This window comes from Copadichromis virginalis, linkage group LG5 (assembly GCF_057382275.1).
Source record: "Copadichromis virginalis isolate Kocher_CV1m ecotype Utaka linkage group LG5, C_Virginalis_male_GT1.1, whole genome shotgun sequence".
Taxonomy (NCBI): domain Eukaryota; kingdom Metazoa; phylum Chordata; class Actinopteri; order Cichliformes; family Cichlidae; genus Copadichromis; species Copadichromis virginalis.
The window spans coordinates 24,680,045-24,694,542 of record NC_140622.1 but is presented as its reverse complement, the minus strand read 5'-3'; the positions used below and the strand labels follow the sequence as shown (position 1 = coordinate 24,694,542).

Here is a 14,498-nt window from a genome sequence, read left to right as displayed (position 1 = left end):
TTTTTTTCTTTTTTTTTTTGTTTGTTTTTTTTTTTGTTTGTTTCCAGGCAAAGACGAAAATAATCACAGAAAAGTGTTTAAACAGACATTATTAACACATTTACATTTACATGTATATGCATATTAGCCGCCTAGCTTAATCAATTCTGATGATTAAGGATCCTGGAATGTCCTTAATACGTTTTTTGCTCACTGCCGGCTTTAAATATATTATCTCCCCCTGCTGGTAATGCAGTTTCTGTATACAAAATGCAAAGTGTTAAGTGGACACGGTGGGCCGGCATGTCTTTTATACGCCTTGTCATGATATTGGGTTGGTACGGGGCAGTCGACTGACCACCATGCGCAGTTCACACTAAATCGTTTTCACTGTAGTACCAAAAACATATCGCACCACAATGACAAAACTGTTCTAACTTCTAAATTAAAGGTTGTTAATTTGTTGGAACACAGTGCTCATCAGTGTACAAGAAAGAGACAGGAAACCATGCTTGTGACTGTGCATGTACTTTGTCACATTACATGTACAGTAGGATCTGTGTGTGTCTGAGTGTATTGGTCATCCTTGTCAGTTTTACCACACTGAGTGGGCAAAGTAGCATAGTCTGTGTGAATGAGGAGTGTTGGTGAGTGGGCGGTCATACTGTACGTGTAACTTGCCAGTTTGTCTCAATGCTTCAGGACGATACTGTGATGCACAGTGGACAGAACAGGTGATTTTTGGAATGAAAATAAAACATATTACCAGAATATGATACATTAAAATGGAAGCCTTAAAGTAAAATATATCAGTATCTGGCATCTGTTTTATTTTCAGCAACAAATCATCAGTTTTTTATTGGAAAAAATATGCGGAGAAATTTTAATCATTTAACCAAAATGGTGTGACATACAGGGAAAGATGTGACTGCCGTGACCTTTGCAGCCACAGTGACAAACAGTGTTGTGTTACCAGCTCTTCATTCCAGCTTGTGTGTAATGTCAGACCTTTGTTCTGGGAAGTGAGTAACGCTTTTTCATGAGTGTGTGAGAAGTAATGTTAATAGCTCATAGCTGCAGCCACTGTCAAGTGCTTACCAACGGAGGTGATTGAGTTCTAAAATAAACAAGTATGTGCCTAGATGGATGCAATTTTAAGAATAAGAGTTGTGATTTGGTGTTATGATGATGATGGTGTCTTTCTGCCTCCACCTCCTCTGAGACAAGGTGGTGTGGACATGAGGAGGGCTAGAACATCTGTGACCCATGTTTCCATCCATGGAGTCGGTGTGGAGACAGTGAATGACTACATGTACTTTGGTGCTCATGTTGATTAAAAAAATTGGACATACTAAAAACACAGAAACCCTCTGCGAATAGGCCCAACATAATTTCTATTTCTGAAGCTGCTAAAGTCCTTTAAAATATGCCAGACAATGTCTGTGCCATCCTCTATGCTTCAGTGTCCTGGAACATTAGTTTTGTGGTCGCCAATAGACTCAACAAACTGATCTGTGGTTGATTTATGTTGTTGAGTGTTGATTGGTTGATAAGTAGGACAGACAGTGGCTGCAGTGGACATTTTTCACAGTTTTTACCACTCTTACATAGGGGTGGGTTTTGATTATCGATTTATGGATAACGTAAAATCGATTCATTAAAATCCTGAATTGATTTTTAAATATAATTTTGCCCGAAACACCGGAGTCTCAGGTTAAACCTCACAAAATTTCAACAACCACCAAACAGCTAAAACAGTAAATGAGAGCAGGAACACGGATTCTGCACAAAGACGTAAACACAAAGCGCAGACCCGCCGACGGATCAGAATCAGTGAGATGTGGCTTTCTCACCCGACGGCACGGACACGGTCGGGGCTGAAAGCCGACAGCTCACTGATTCTGATCCGTTGGCAGGTTTGTGTTTACGCCCTTTTTGTGCCAGATTCAGAAGCTGCAGGTTTTTATCTCTCTCCAAACAACATTGACTGAACCAGCAGCAAAAAAAGATCCAAACTCTTAGTTTAGTTCTTTTGCTTCCACCACGCAAGGAAAGTCGCCTTCATGTTTTTCTGCGTTTTATCTCGCAAGTGGCAGCTTTCTTTTTATCGATATAAAAATATGGAAATGTACTGATACGTGATCAGAATTATAATATTTCTGACATTTTCACGAACCTTATACGGACCAGTTAACTTCTTTTTAATCACTTCAGATGAGAGTTTATAGACTGAAGAATGAATATTTACCTAAATGTCATCTCTAAATGTTGAGACATGTCAAAAACTTTATTTTAAGAGTATTATATTCTGTGTTTGAATGCACAAGATATTTTCATATACTCAATGTATTTTTTTTTTTAATGTTCGTCTTTTTCTTTTTACTGATTCTTGACAGTTTCCCAATCAGACTTTAAACATATTTGTTACACTCACAGTTTTAATGTATTAAACTCAAAAGCCAACAGAAAACCATATTATAAACTTATTTTATTTCAAACTTTAAAACTTAACACATGCATGCTGTCAGTGTTCTGTACTTGACAATAGCGAGCAGAAGCTAGGCTGTATCACAGTTAAGGGGGAGGCGTGTGGAGGCTCTGCTTCCTGTGCAATGCTCAACCATAACCAGCACAACCTAACACCATGGCAGGACTTGACATGAAATGTGTGAAAAATGCATTTAGAGTCGTTTGAAATGTTAAAATTAATGCAAGATAATATCACAGAACTGTCACCTTCCTCTTACACTTTTTCACTTCTGCTGTGACCTTGCACTAGTTGGAGTGATGCAGGGAAGAAAAAGAAAGGCATCTTTTTCTACTAAAGTAGCAGTAACATACTGAATTGAGTTCCACTCATTTATTGGACAACGCCAGGATGGTTTGCTACCAGTTCAAAATTAGCAGAAATTGGGAGATTTAACACAGAAACGACCCTAAGCATAGAAGTAAATCTACTCTAGTGTATCTCTCAGCCATACACTCTGAATAAAAAATGAATGCAGCCTCCAGATATGAACAGTTAAACTAGCTCAAAGTTCTTTTAATGACACATCTGGTTGTGGAAAGGAGTAGAAGTCTATGAGAAAATGACCCTTCTTTTCTTTTTCTAAAACCTCCATATAACAATTTCCTTATTAGTCTCAATGACTAATTTTGGGTCTTGTTTGTGACATGGTCACAATACTGGACAGTTAAGTTGAGACTTCATAACCAGACTTCACAAATCGATACGCAGGGCTTGCAAAATTTCAAAATCCCTGGTAGCCCTTCGGGCGGGCACTCTTCAGTTTTTGTTAGCCCAAAATAAATTTAAGTAGCCTGAATAAAAAAAGAGAACATTTTTTTTTGATTGATGTTTTGTTTCCTTTACAATATTATACATTTAAGTATATTATACATCAAAGTACAATATTGTAAAGGAAACAAAGCATCAATCAAAAAATTGTTAAAATCAAATTACAACAGTTGTATAAAAATTGCAACCATCAACTCAAATACTTGGTTCAAATTGAACAGAAATTTCTTTTTTTTTTTTTTCTTTTTTCTTTTTTTTCCTGCCTGTCCCATTTGGTTCTTTAGCCATCAGAATTGTTGTCTGAAGACCAACAAGGATACCCAATGGATTTACTTTGCCAAATGGATCATCGTGGCATTGCCGTATTGGTCCATTTGGTCGATCTTTGTTTTTATTATTTATTATATTTTATTTTCAGATGTTATAGACGGGACAGACATGAGTGAGGGATAGGAAAGGGAGAAAGAAAGAGGAAGGAAAGGAAAAACAGAAGGGGAGAGGGACAGTGAGAAAGGGAGGGAGAAAAAAAAAAAATCTCCTGGATCACCTGTTGAGAGAATAGAAAACAAGCAAAAAAAAACAATAAAAAAACAAAACAAAGCAACATACTAAACACAACACCATCGCATTAATCTAGCTAAGTGTAAACAGCAGTAAATACTAAATATTCAATGTTGTTGTGCAGCACGCAGGACAGATGTGCTTCGAAGTAGCAGCCAAGAAAGGTGTAATTTGGGTCTACGAGCAGTGAACACCCGTGTGCATACCTGTGTGGATCAGCGCGCTTGTATTCCAAAGGTTTCTCCATGTAACGATCTGCTAGGGAGTGTGGGGGGGCCACAGCCCCGTCCTCCAGGGTGTGAAGCAGGTATGGAGGAGATCAAAACTCCAGACATCCAGAGGCCCCCAGAACACAAGAGACCAAGGAAGACCAACAGAGGGGCAGCCGCGCCACTGTTCCAGTAAGAGCTGAGGAGAGTCCCAGATGAGGGTTCACTCAGCAGCCGCGGAGCAGAAGCCAGGGGGAGTTGCAGTGACGCGCCCATGAGCTCCGCCGGCCGCCAGCTGTGCCTGAGTGACCGAGCCCCAGGCCGAGAGGCCGGGGGCACCCCACCTCCGAAGTGGCCCGAGCGAGCCCCAGGCTCCAGGCCCCGATAAGCGGCCGCCAAGGAGTGAGCCGGTGTGTACCTGGACGCCCACCCCCAGACACAAAGAACCACCAACGCACCGACACCTGAGGGAGTCCGCCACCGGCAGGGGAAGTGGTGGTGGGTGGAGATAGGCCTCCAAACCTTGGAGGGCCTGAGGTGTCCCCAGAGAGGTGGCGTCTGATACCCAACCTGACATATAGACACAGACATACAGGCACACACAGACACAAACATCCATTCCCCCCCTCATGCTCTCATATGCACTCACTCCACACTCAACCAACGTGGAGACAGACATAAAGAGACGCTGTACACACGATCACACTCCCCAAGCGTACTCTACAAACCGGGTCTAGGTACCCTTGCCCCTGGAGGGGGGAACTGCACCCAGACCCAGGTGGTGAACAGAAATTTCTATGAATTTGTAAGAACTGTGTAGAACATGAATCAGTCTGTGTCAGATCCTGAATCTGAAATTTCCACTGAAGTCACGGGTCAGAGGTAAGTGGAACCAGGATCTAGGCCATTTGCTTTTTGAAGTTTGGCAAAATTTAGCCGTCTTTGCAATGTTAGTTCAGTCATTGCAACATAGTACGCTGTTCTAAACAGCTTTTTCAGGAGTTCTTGTTGTGCTTTGTTTATTCTTAGTATGTTTTTTGCAATTGGTGTTTGTTCTGGGAAAGATACTGCAGACTGAGCAACAATGCATTTCTTGCATTTCTCATGGGTTCTGATGGGGTCTTTATTAAAATTACTGGTCCCAGTAACAAAGGCGCTTGTCGACTCGGATATCGAGGGAAACTCACAACACACCCGGCAGAACATTGTTATTTAGCTCTTCATATTCCAGCCACAGAAATTCTTTTGTCCATCAAACCAAAAAAGCTGCACTTTCTTTTTGCCTCATAGTCTGATTTGTCATAACTTTTCTGTTTTGTGATAGGCTTTTTTTTGGCTGTCCCTTCTTCACCCTGACCTTTATTATTTCGCCTCTGCAGAACTAAAATACCAGCATAAATCCATCTGTCTTTACACATGCTATACACAGTTTGCGCGATCACAAAGTGAAAGTGAAAGCAAAAAACAAGCGCAAATTCAGCCGCGATTTCAATATGTCACATATTGACAGTGACTCATAGTTGCCAATGGCATAATTACCCAGCTACATTGGCGAAAGAATGCAAAAGCATGGACATATATTTTCCTTCCTATGATAGCCCGACGGGCAGGGCTGAGTTAGATTTTGGTAACCCCGGGAGGTCGGGCTAGCGATTTTGTGAGCCCTGATACGTGAAGTCATGGTATACAGTCTATGCTACAAACAAAAACGATTCTCCCTTTGGAGAGGCCCAGTCAGGACCTCAGGCTAGGGTTTCATTTCAGGTTGTGTTGGATTCGTAGTGGCATTGAACACAAGTGCTTCACTTTTACTATATTCAGTTGAACTGGCTGTCTCGAGAGCAGCATGTGATCTGTGAAATAAGCCATGATAATAAATATTTGTTTTAGTTTTTCTTTGTTTTGTTTTTTTTAAACCATGTTATGAAGGAATTGTGTGTTCTGGTAATGTTTTGTGGAAACCTTGGGCAACTGTGCTTAGTAGTCACTAGGGCTGTGCGATATGACCAAAATCTCATATCCCGATATGACATCTATCGTCCGATAATGATATAAATCACAAGCTCGACTTGCGTGAAGTGTTTCCAGCTGGGCGTCGTGTAGCTGGAGTCGAGTGTTTTAACCAATGCACAAAACGATACATTTTTAGACATAAGTTGTAACGGCTGCCGTTTTCTTTGTGAGTATTTATTACACGGCGTGCTGCGGGAAAACGCCTGTTCTAACGTTTGAGTCTAAGGTTGTTTTTTTTTTTTTTAGCACCTGACGACTCTTTTTTTTTTTTTTTTTTGCTTCTCATCTTTAAGCACTCTGCGTCTTTCACGTGATTCAGTTTATTTTGAAAAGTCTCAACAGGATCTTGAGCTTTAATGTGAAAGGTTTATGTGGAACAAGCGGACGCACGGTGGTTTTACCGTCGTTGTTGCTAATGACAACTTATAAAAACAAACGCTTGTCTGTCTGTAGTGTGGTTATATTAAATATATGAGAAAGAGAACTTTTTAAGAAATTAATATAGTCACTACAGTGACCATCAAAACAATGAAAAAATATTACCGTAAACAGTTTATTTTGCGACACCACGAAACAAACGATTGCGTAAAATGAAACGATAGACGTTTTTATATCGTCATCCGATATATATCGTTATATCGAACAACCCTAGTAGTCACGTTAGTGTAAATCATTACCACGGGAGTCAAACATCTGAGTGGGAAGAGTGATCCATAGCGCTGATGTTTTACAGGAAAGAGTCTCCTTGGAGCGGTCTTTTCTCCGGTGTCTCCTCAGCTTTCCCTACAATCTCTACTCGACTGCAGTTTTCTCTTCCTCCTTTCTAATTCCTTATTGTCAGGCAGCGTTTTTCCCTATTCTGTCCTGTTCCCCAGAAGGTGTATGTGTTTGTGTGTGTGTGTTGCTTTCTAATCACTGCAGGCCTGCTCCTGCTGGGGCCACTCAGTCTGTTCATAGAGCCGACAGCCACTTGCTGCATTTGCGCCAGATTTCATTTGGAACTCTGGACCACGCTCGCTTTGTTTTCCCTGTCAGTTAGAAAAAGCATCCGTCAGAGTGGTGTGGAAGCTCCCAGAGGGAGACAATTTATTCCTCTGTGGCTGGAAAATACAAAACTAGAGGTATCAGGGCCTTTTATATGTGATGACTAGGGACGAACCTGTATATTGTGTTGGTGTAGATGCCGTTCGCTTTTTTTAAACTTTTTTTTTTCTCTCTATAGTTAAACTAGAAGAAGATTGGTTGGACACTAGGGAAGACATTAAGAAAATGCATAAAAGATTGTCTGAATTATTTAGCAGTTTATTTCAGTTACCATCATAATTGTATAAATGGAAAATGAATAAGCCGAAGATTGATATTGACCAGCTCCTATCAGCTACTCTGTTATCTGCGTAGGCACCGAGCAGATAACTTAAATACAACTACTGTTACTATGTCTGCGTTTATACCATAGATGATGTTACCTTGTAACCTCTGAAGATTTCTGATTGGTCTTCTCTCTGGGTTTATATTTGAAGGAATACTGTTGTAGTAAGCCAGTGAATGTCTCTTTTTTTAGTTTCTAACTAAGACAGAGCTGTGACTTCAGGCTCTATCTATCATTTATCCTTACACCCTAAGACCTGCTCTCTGTTTGGACGAAGCCAATGCAGTATTTATTAATAGAAATGTTAAGGTGTCTTTCTTTGGCTGCATCAGCAAAAAGCAAGGCCATTAGGTGTGCCACTGAGAGTGTGCACAGAGTATTGTAGTAGAGTGCCTGTGCAGGTATAGTCTGTTAAGTTGCATGTATTGTGAAGACTTAATCTTCTGGTGTCATTATATTATACTTTTAACTGCTGCGTGGGCTTTCCAAACAACTGCCCAGGTTTAGTATTGATCACCTCCTCCCTGTCGTTCTGCCCAGTTATGTTTTTGTGACGACTTAATGTTTTCTGCTCACCTATGCAGAACTAAATATTGAACTGTTCTGTACAGCCTGCCTGTGCCCATGTGTCATTACGAGTGCAGTGATGCAGACAGCCCTGATATCAACTGAGTACTTGAGCAAGGATACAAAAAAAAAAACCCAAAACAGGGCAGGCTGGCAGGCTGTACATAGTGAATAGATGTTAAGATCATATTGGAGTCACTTGTCTTCAAAGGCAAGTCAGAAGTATTTGAACCTTCCAGAAAAGCAAGGACACAAGTCATTTCAATGTGTCTGTGCTTTGAAGTGGGTGTGGGTTAGCAGTTTTCCAGCCTGTAGTTCTCCTGCTTGGTCAGGTCTCTTCGGACATTTACGCATCAAATACCAAGTGTTGTGATGTAAAGCAAAGCTGGCACAAAATAGAGGTATTTCCTCACATCACACTGAGCTCTCCAGGCCTGAACTTGATTTGATTTATTTGTCTTTGGTTTCTAGAGGGAGAGCCGGGTTGGACTGAGACCAATAAAAATCTACCGGTAGTTTCATATTTCTACTGCAGTGTTCTTCACTGTGCTCCTGGTTCACTGCAGCATGTTCTCTCCCTGCAGTGCTAACAAATGCTTCATTACAGGTTCACAGGCCCAAGTTAGCTGCGCAGTCCCTTCGCCAACTAGCCTCACAGTATTGCGCTCATTCTTCTCATATTCACAGATGGTCTGAAAACCTGACTTGTGTTTGTAGTGAATAGTATCTCTGTGGGAGCTTTTGTAGCACTATGCTTTCATATTGGGGATAGACTACAAGTCAGCACAAAGGAACGGAAATGTTGAGCTGAGACATACAAAGTGCTGATTCATCTTCATGCTGTAAGTGATAAAAGCAGCCTGGCACTATACGTCTCATGCTGTACAATAGCAGGTAGTGGCAGGTACATAATTGACTTCAGATAATCCACAGCTAATTTATGTTCAGTTACAGCAGTGAAAGCATAATGATCAATCTTATTTTTGCTTTTTGTTGTTTTATTGTTACCTGTGTTTGACCAAAGTGTTTGCGTTGGCCAATGCCAGTGAAAAACAGTAATTGACTTTTGCTGGAAATAAAAACGAACACCATATATAGTATCAAAACTGAGGTTTGATAGAATTCAAGTCTTAAAGATTATAACTTGAGTGTAGAACGCCCTATATTAGACAGTTGCCTCTAAACTGTAATCTATTGAGGCCCAGTCACAGCAGCTGATGATGGACATGGCTTAAAATCTAACCATAATATGTGGGAAATGTCTGCGTGGACAACATCTGCAGCTGTCCTAGAATTTAATGACTCCTGACAGGAGGGCTCTCAGTTGCTCTTTTAGCTTCTTTTAACTGGGGGGAGGAGGATTTGTATCAGAAGTTTGCTGTATAAATAGGCTATTTATGCAAATTGCCTTAGCTATTTTTTCCCCCCTCCCAGTTGGCAGGCAGTGACCTGCACTGTTTCTGTAATCAAGGGCCCTCCACAGCTTAACCGAGAGGAGGCCATTTATTAAATCATAAACTGTCTCTCTGATGATGAGGGTAAAGATGATGCACTAGCATGGATTCACATCTTTAATATGGGTTTGACTTTCATCCTTTGATGCATGTCGTTGAAGAAGAAGAGGAAATTCCATCTGAATCCTCTTTGTAGCCTGCCGGAGAACAAGGTTAGGTTAGTTTTTCTCTCTCTCTCTGCCTGACTGATCTCCCATGTAGGATATCCCCGGCAGTTCTCGTCTGTTAGCCTGTCTCCCTCTTCCGCAGCCATCTGCTCGGTTGTGTGTGTGTGTGTGTGTGTGTGTGTGTGTGTGTGTGTGTGTGTGTGTGTTTTCTGCAGCTGTCAACATACTAGACAGGACTATACTGTGCTTTCCAGGCCAGCAATGCCTGCCTGCTTGCCTTGCTCACGTAAGCCCCGTCTCAAGAGGGAGTTCACTTAGGCTGGGTGTAGGTGGATTTATGGATGGAAAGCATGAAGAACTGCCTTTTGTGACTCAATTTTGCATTTTGTTTGGAAAAGACCGGTGTATGAGGCCAGCTTAAGAGAGGCTATGTAGATGGATGTCTGTCACAAGAGGCACCATCTCTCATTTCAGTCTCAAGTCTCTAACCACAACCTCTCTCCATATTTTAGCATTAGCAGATTTTTGTAACCAGTGCTAAAATAAATATTTACCAGTTAAAATACATTTAACTCTTAATTGTTCTAAGCAGAAGAGGATGGATGATTGGAATACTTCATTTCTCTGGAAGTCATTTTGTTGGCCTCTTTTACATCATGTTTGGGCTGAACATAACATGGAAGCTTCTACGTCAAGTCTGAGCACTTAAGCACTGAGCAATAATAAAATTATTATCAAATCTGTCAATCCGTCAGTTTTCAGCAAAACATAGATTATGGCGGTAGTTCTGGTTCTACCCAGAGTGGTAGGAGGGACTCAAACGAGTAATCCACAACTTGTCAAAATAAAATAATTTTTAAACTGCATTGTTGTGTTATCTTAGTAAGGCCTCATAAATAACTACACATAAAAATGTGTAATTTATTTAGATTTTGTGTGTCTGAAGCAGAAAAATATTGGCTAATATCATCAAATATTGGTATCAGTGATAAAAACCCTGGTTTGGTCAGCCTGTATTTGAAACTAGCTGTGGGACTCAGTATAGTCAGTATAGGCCCCAAAATTATTGTAATACATCACAGTATTTGTTTAAAAAATAAATAATTAGTACTTTTGCCTTTTTTATGTATTTATTTGCTACAGTGTCTGTTTGTGTGCATTACCATTATCTTTCAACTGTAATATATGAATTCAGTTAATTACCTCTGTGATTAGCTTCCCATGCTGTTTGCTATTTGCCACTGAGAGTTTCTTCTTCACCATGGGTTGCTTAATTTAATTTGATCACCATCAGGGGTTATGAAATATTTCTTCATAATTTTATTTTGGGTTTTGTCAAAACGACAGGGAAATTTGTTTAAAAGGAAACATCCATACTGTCGCTGCAATGTATTTAATAAATATTGCACAAGGAAACCATAAGACATATTCCCGTATCAATAGTCTGTCCCACCACTGTTGTAAACATGTATTTGGAAAACGCATAACTATCGATGCTTCAGGCAGTGTTGAGATCACCTGAAACACTGCATCAGAAAAGCAAGGGGCTGCGTTGGTGTGGGTGTGTTGCTGCTTGCTACAGGGCACCACTGAAAAGATCAAATACAAACTAGGAAGTCTGTTTTGTTTGTTCATAATGCACATTGATTCCTTTGTTTCAAATGTACTTGGCATGAGCAGGAATTTTATCAGGAGCGTATTAGAGTTTGAAGGTTGTAGAGAGGACTTGACAGCAATCGTAGTAAATACTTCCAGACTTCGTCATACCCACAGTTTCTTTGCTTGTCTAATCTCGCATGTTACAACAAGAGCCATCTGGGAAATGGGACAGTTTTTCTGCAATATCACCTCCTTTTTTTTTCTCCTTTAACACTCTTTCCTTGTCTGTAGTTTTAATCTGCAAAGTGCACCTTGGCCCATTAGTGCAGCAAATCCGAGCCCTCTAACTTGAGCCTGGATGAGTCTGTAGTGTACCGCATTGCTGCAGTCAGCAGCAGCATCCTCTCCAACTGCAGCTCTCTACAGGCATCTCTGAGAGACTGGTGCATTGCTCTACAATCTGCTACAGTCGCACAGTAAAAGTATTTTCTTAATGGGTTTAATATATAATAACCAACTACATAAAACTACAAGTCAAACCTCTGTTCCTTATTTCTGCTCCCATGTTTATTGAACAAAGCAAAGCATAGTAATTTCTGTTCCACTCTTCTATCACATCACTTCACAAATGTTTGTTTTGTGACGTAATGGAGCTTGCAATTGCTTTACATTAAAATTTGGAGGCTTAACCAGACAGTGGTATCCTGATCTAAACTAGAATAGCTACCAACTGTCTGAATAACTGTTACACAGCAGGTATGCATGAGTTCTGTGCTATTGTTATGATTGTTACTTTAATTGTGTCTGAGTGGATCAGATCACTGATGTCTTCAGCATGCATTATATCCTGTCCTCGGTGTTAAAGATTTGATTACTGCTGTAATTTCCTGTCTTCTCATATTGTAATTGACAATGATAACTGTGTTGCGATGTAGCATTTGTCATAGATTTAAAAAATCTGAAATGCTGCATTAAGTGTGATGCTTGCTTTAAAGGTTAACTGAATTACGAATGTTTTGCTCTTGTCTTAATGGGCATTTGCTATTTGTGCTTGTATACAGGTCAGACTCCTAGAATGGAGCGTTGCTTTCATTAATTTTTGATTGGGTTTGACTGGATTCATTGTTACAGTAAGAGTTATGGCCAGTAAGATATGAGTGCTTTGACGATGATGATGTTCCTACATGGAGCTATTGTTCTTTCCCTTTCTAACCATTAAAACAATCTGATTTCTGTTTATTATTTCATATAAACTCCAAACTACTCTCAAAGAATTCTGAGAATCACATAAGCTGTTTGCTGTAAAGGTTAGAGTGGAAAAACTGGAAAAACTCTTACTTCTCCACATAGTGCAACATATAATGTACAATAATATATTCTTAAATAATGTTTTTGTCCTAAGCTTGTCAAATATTGCAAAATATAAGACTGCAATAGCATCAGAGTGGCTTTTTACAAATGCTCTTTACCTTCAACCTTGCTGGAAAACTTAAATGTTGTTGCATGTAAGATGATTATCATGTATTTATTGGCTGTCAATCCGAGTCAATGGGGTTGTGTGCAAAACAATGTGTCCTCTGATCCACATCAGTGAGAGATGATGATCCCCAAGGACTTTGCTGTGCTGTTTAGTAAATCTACTGTCATGCGTTTTGCCCATCAGGGTCATGCCATCATCATCATCATCCGATAGCTGGAATGACCTGTGATCCACTGTGTCATGATCGAAATGAATGGGCAGGGAGCGTTAAACGCGTCCTTGTGAACATGGGACATGTATTCGCTGCCTGGGAAATTGATGGGAGGAGAAAGTCACCTTCACGTTAACATTACGATGTCCGTTACGAGCCATGAGTCACGTGAGTGCAGCCACTGCTGAAATAGGGTAACGTGAGGTTCTCCGCTCACAGCTCTGTCAGGGTGACATAGATGCTTCCTCCTCTATACCCCTCTTATGTCCACAGAAAACTGGGTTAACATCAGTGCCGCTCCTCTTCATCACAGACTATGATGTCAATGTGAAATACTTTCTTGTTTTTAACTTACGGTAATGGCTGTTAATTTCAATGTGTGTGTATACATAACAACCCACCCAGGCTTTGCCCAGCTCGCTTGTTACAGACCTCTTTACAGCAATAGCCTGCTTTTCCAACAGACATGTGAATTATTCATAGAATCAAGTTGCTCTAAGCAGTGAATCAGCTGTGGTTTGCTGTAGGGAACACTCAAATGTACAGTACGAAGCAGGTTGATGAACTAAGGAGTTAGTGTGTGTGCATCTCGTTTTCTCGGCCTTAGTTTTTACTGTATTTTATCAAAGGACTAGGAGCATTTAATTATCCTGCTGTATGAACTGGTCATTTCCTGATTGCTCAAGATCTCTGTTAGGATATTCACTTTGTATCACTGAGCTGGAGGAAAATAAAGAGGTTAAATTGGTCTGGTGGTTTATTCATTCAGCTCATGTCTACAGAATGAGGACGTGACTCCATCTAGTGGTGTAGTTGAGAACAAATCCTGTGAAAATTGGAGGTGTCAGGCTTACCCAGCTACTTTGGGCGATCGTGGCTCAAGAGTTGGGAGTTTGCCTTGTAATCGGAAGGTTGCTGGTTCAAGCCCCGGCTTGGACAGTCTCTGTCGTTGTGTCCTTGGGCAAGACACTTCACCCGTTGCCTACTGGTGGTGGTCAGAGGGTCCGGTGGCGCCAGTGTTCAGCAGCCTCGCCTCTGTCAGTGCGCCCCAGGGTGGCTGTGGCTACAATGTAGCTTGCCATCACCAATGTGTGTGTGTGTGAATGGGTGGATGACTGGATATGTAAAGCGCTTTGGGGTCCTTAGGGACTAGTAAAGCGCTATATAAATACAGGCCATTTACTTTTGTTAAGATTCTTGTTTTACTTAATACAGGATGTTTTCTAGGTTTGGGTTCAAAGTGTAAGCAAAAGTGGCACATTTACTTGGCATGGGATAGTTGGGGCAAATCGGATCTGGAGAGGTGTTTATTCGTGACTACGTTTTACCTCCGATACACCAACCAGCTTCAGCGCTCAACTGACGTACTAATTGGATCATTCAAGGTCATTATCCAGTTATACGTGCTGCTGCTGTTCTGGGAGGGCTTGTGTGCCTTTGTTTAATTAACCTGTTTCCTCCTGATTCTTTCAGGGGTGTGTGGTTTCAGATAAAATCTATTTGACCTCATACAGTCTTTTAATGTGGGTAGTCAAACAAGTGTAATAGGCTTCTGTAGCTGGAAATGTGGCAGTGAATGTGACATGTTGTG

At 40.8% G+C, this 14,498-nt stretch overlaps 1 protein-coding gene across 3 annotated transcripts in view; it reads left to right on the top strand.

Moving 5' to 3' along the window:
* The window catches only part of kcnab2a (potassium voltage-gated channel subfamily A regulatory beta subunit 2a), a 100,908-nt gene that overhangs the window by 24,574 nt on the left and 61,836 nt on the right, over window positions 1-14,498 (top strand). The gene's annotated exons all lie outside the window — the stretch shown is intronic.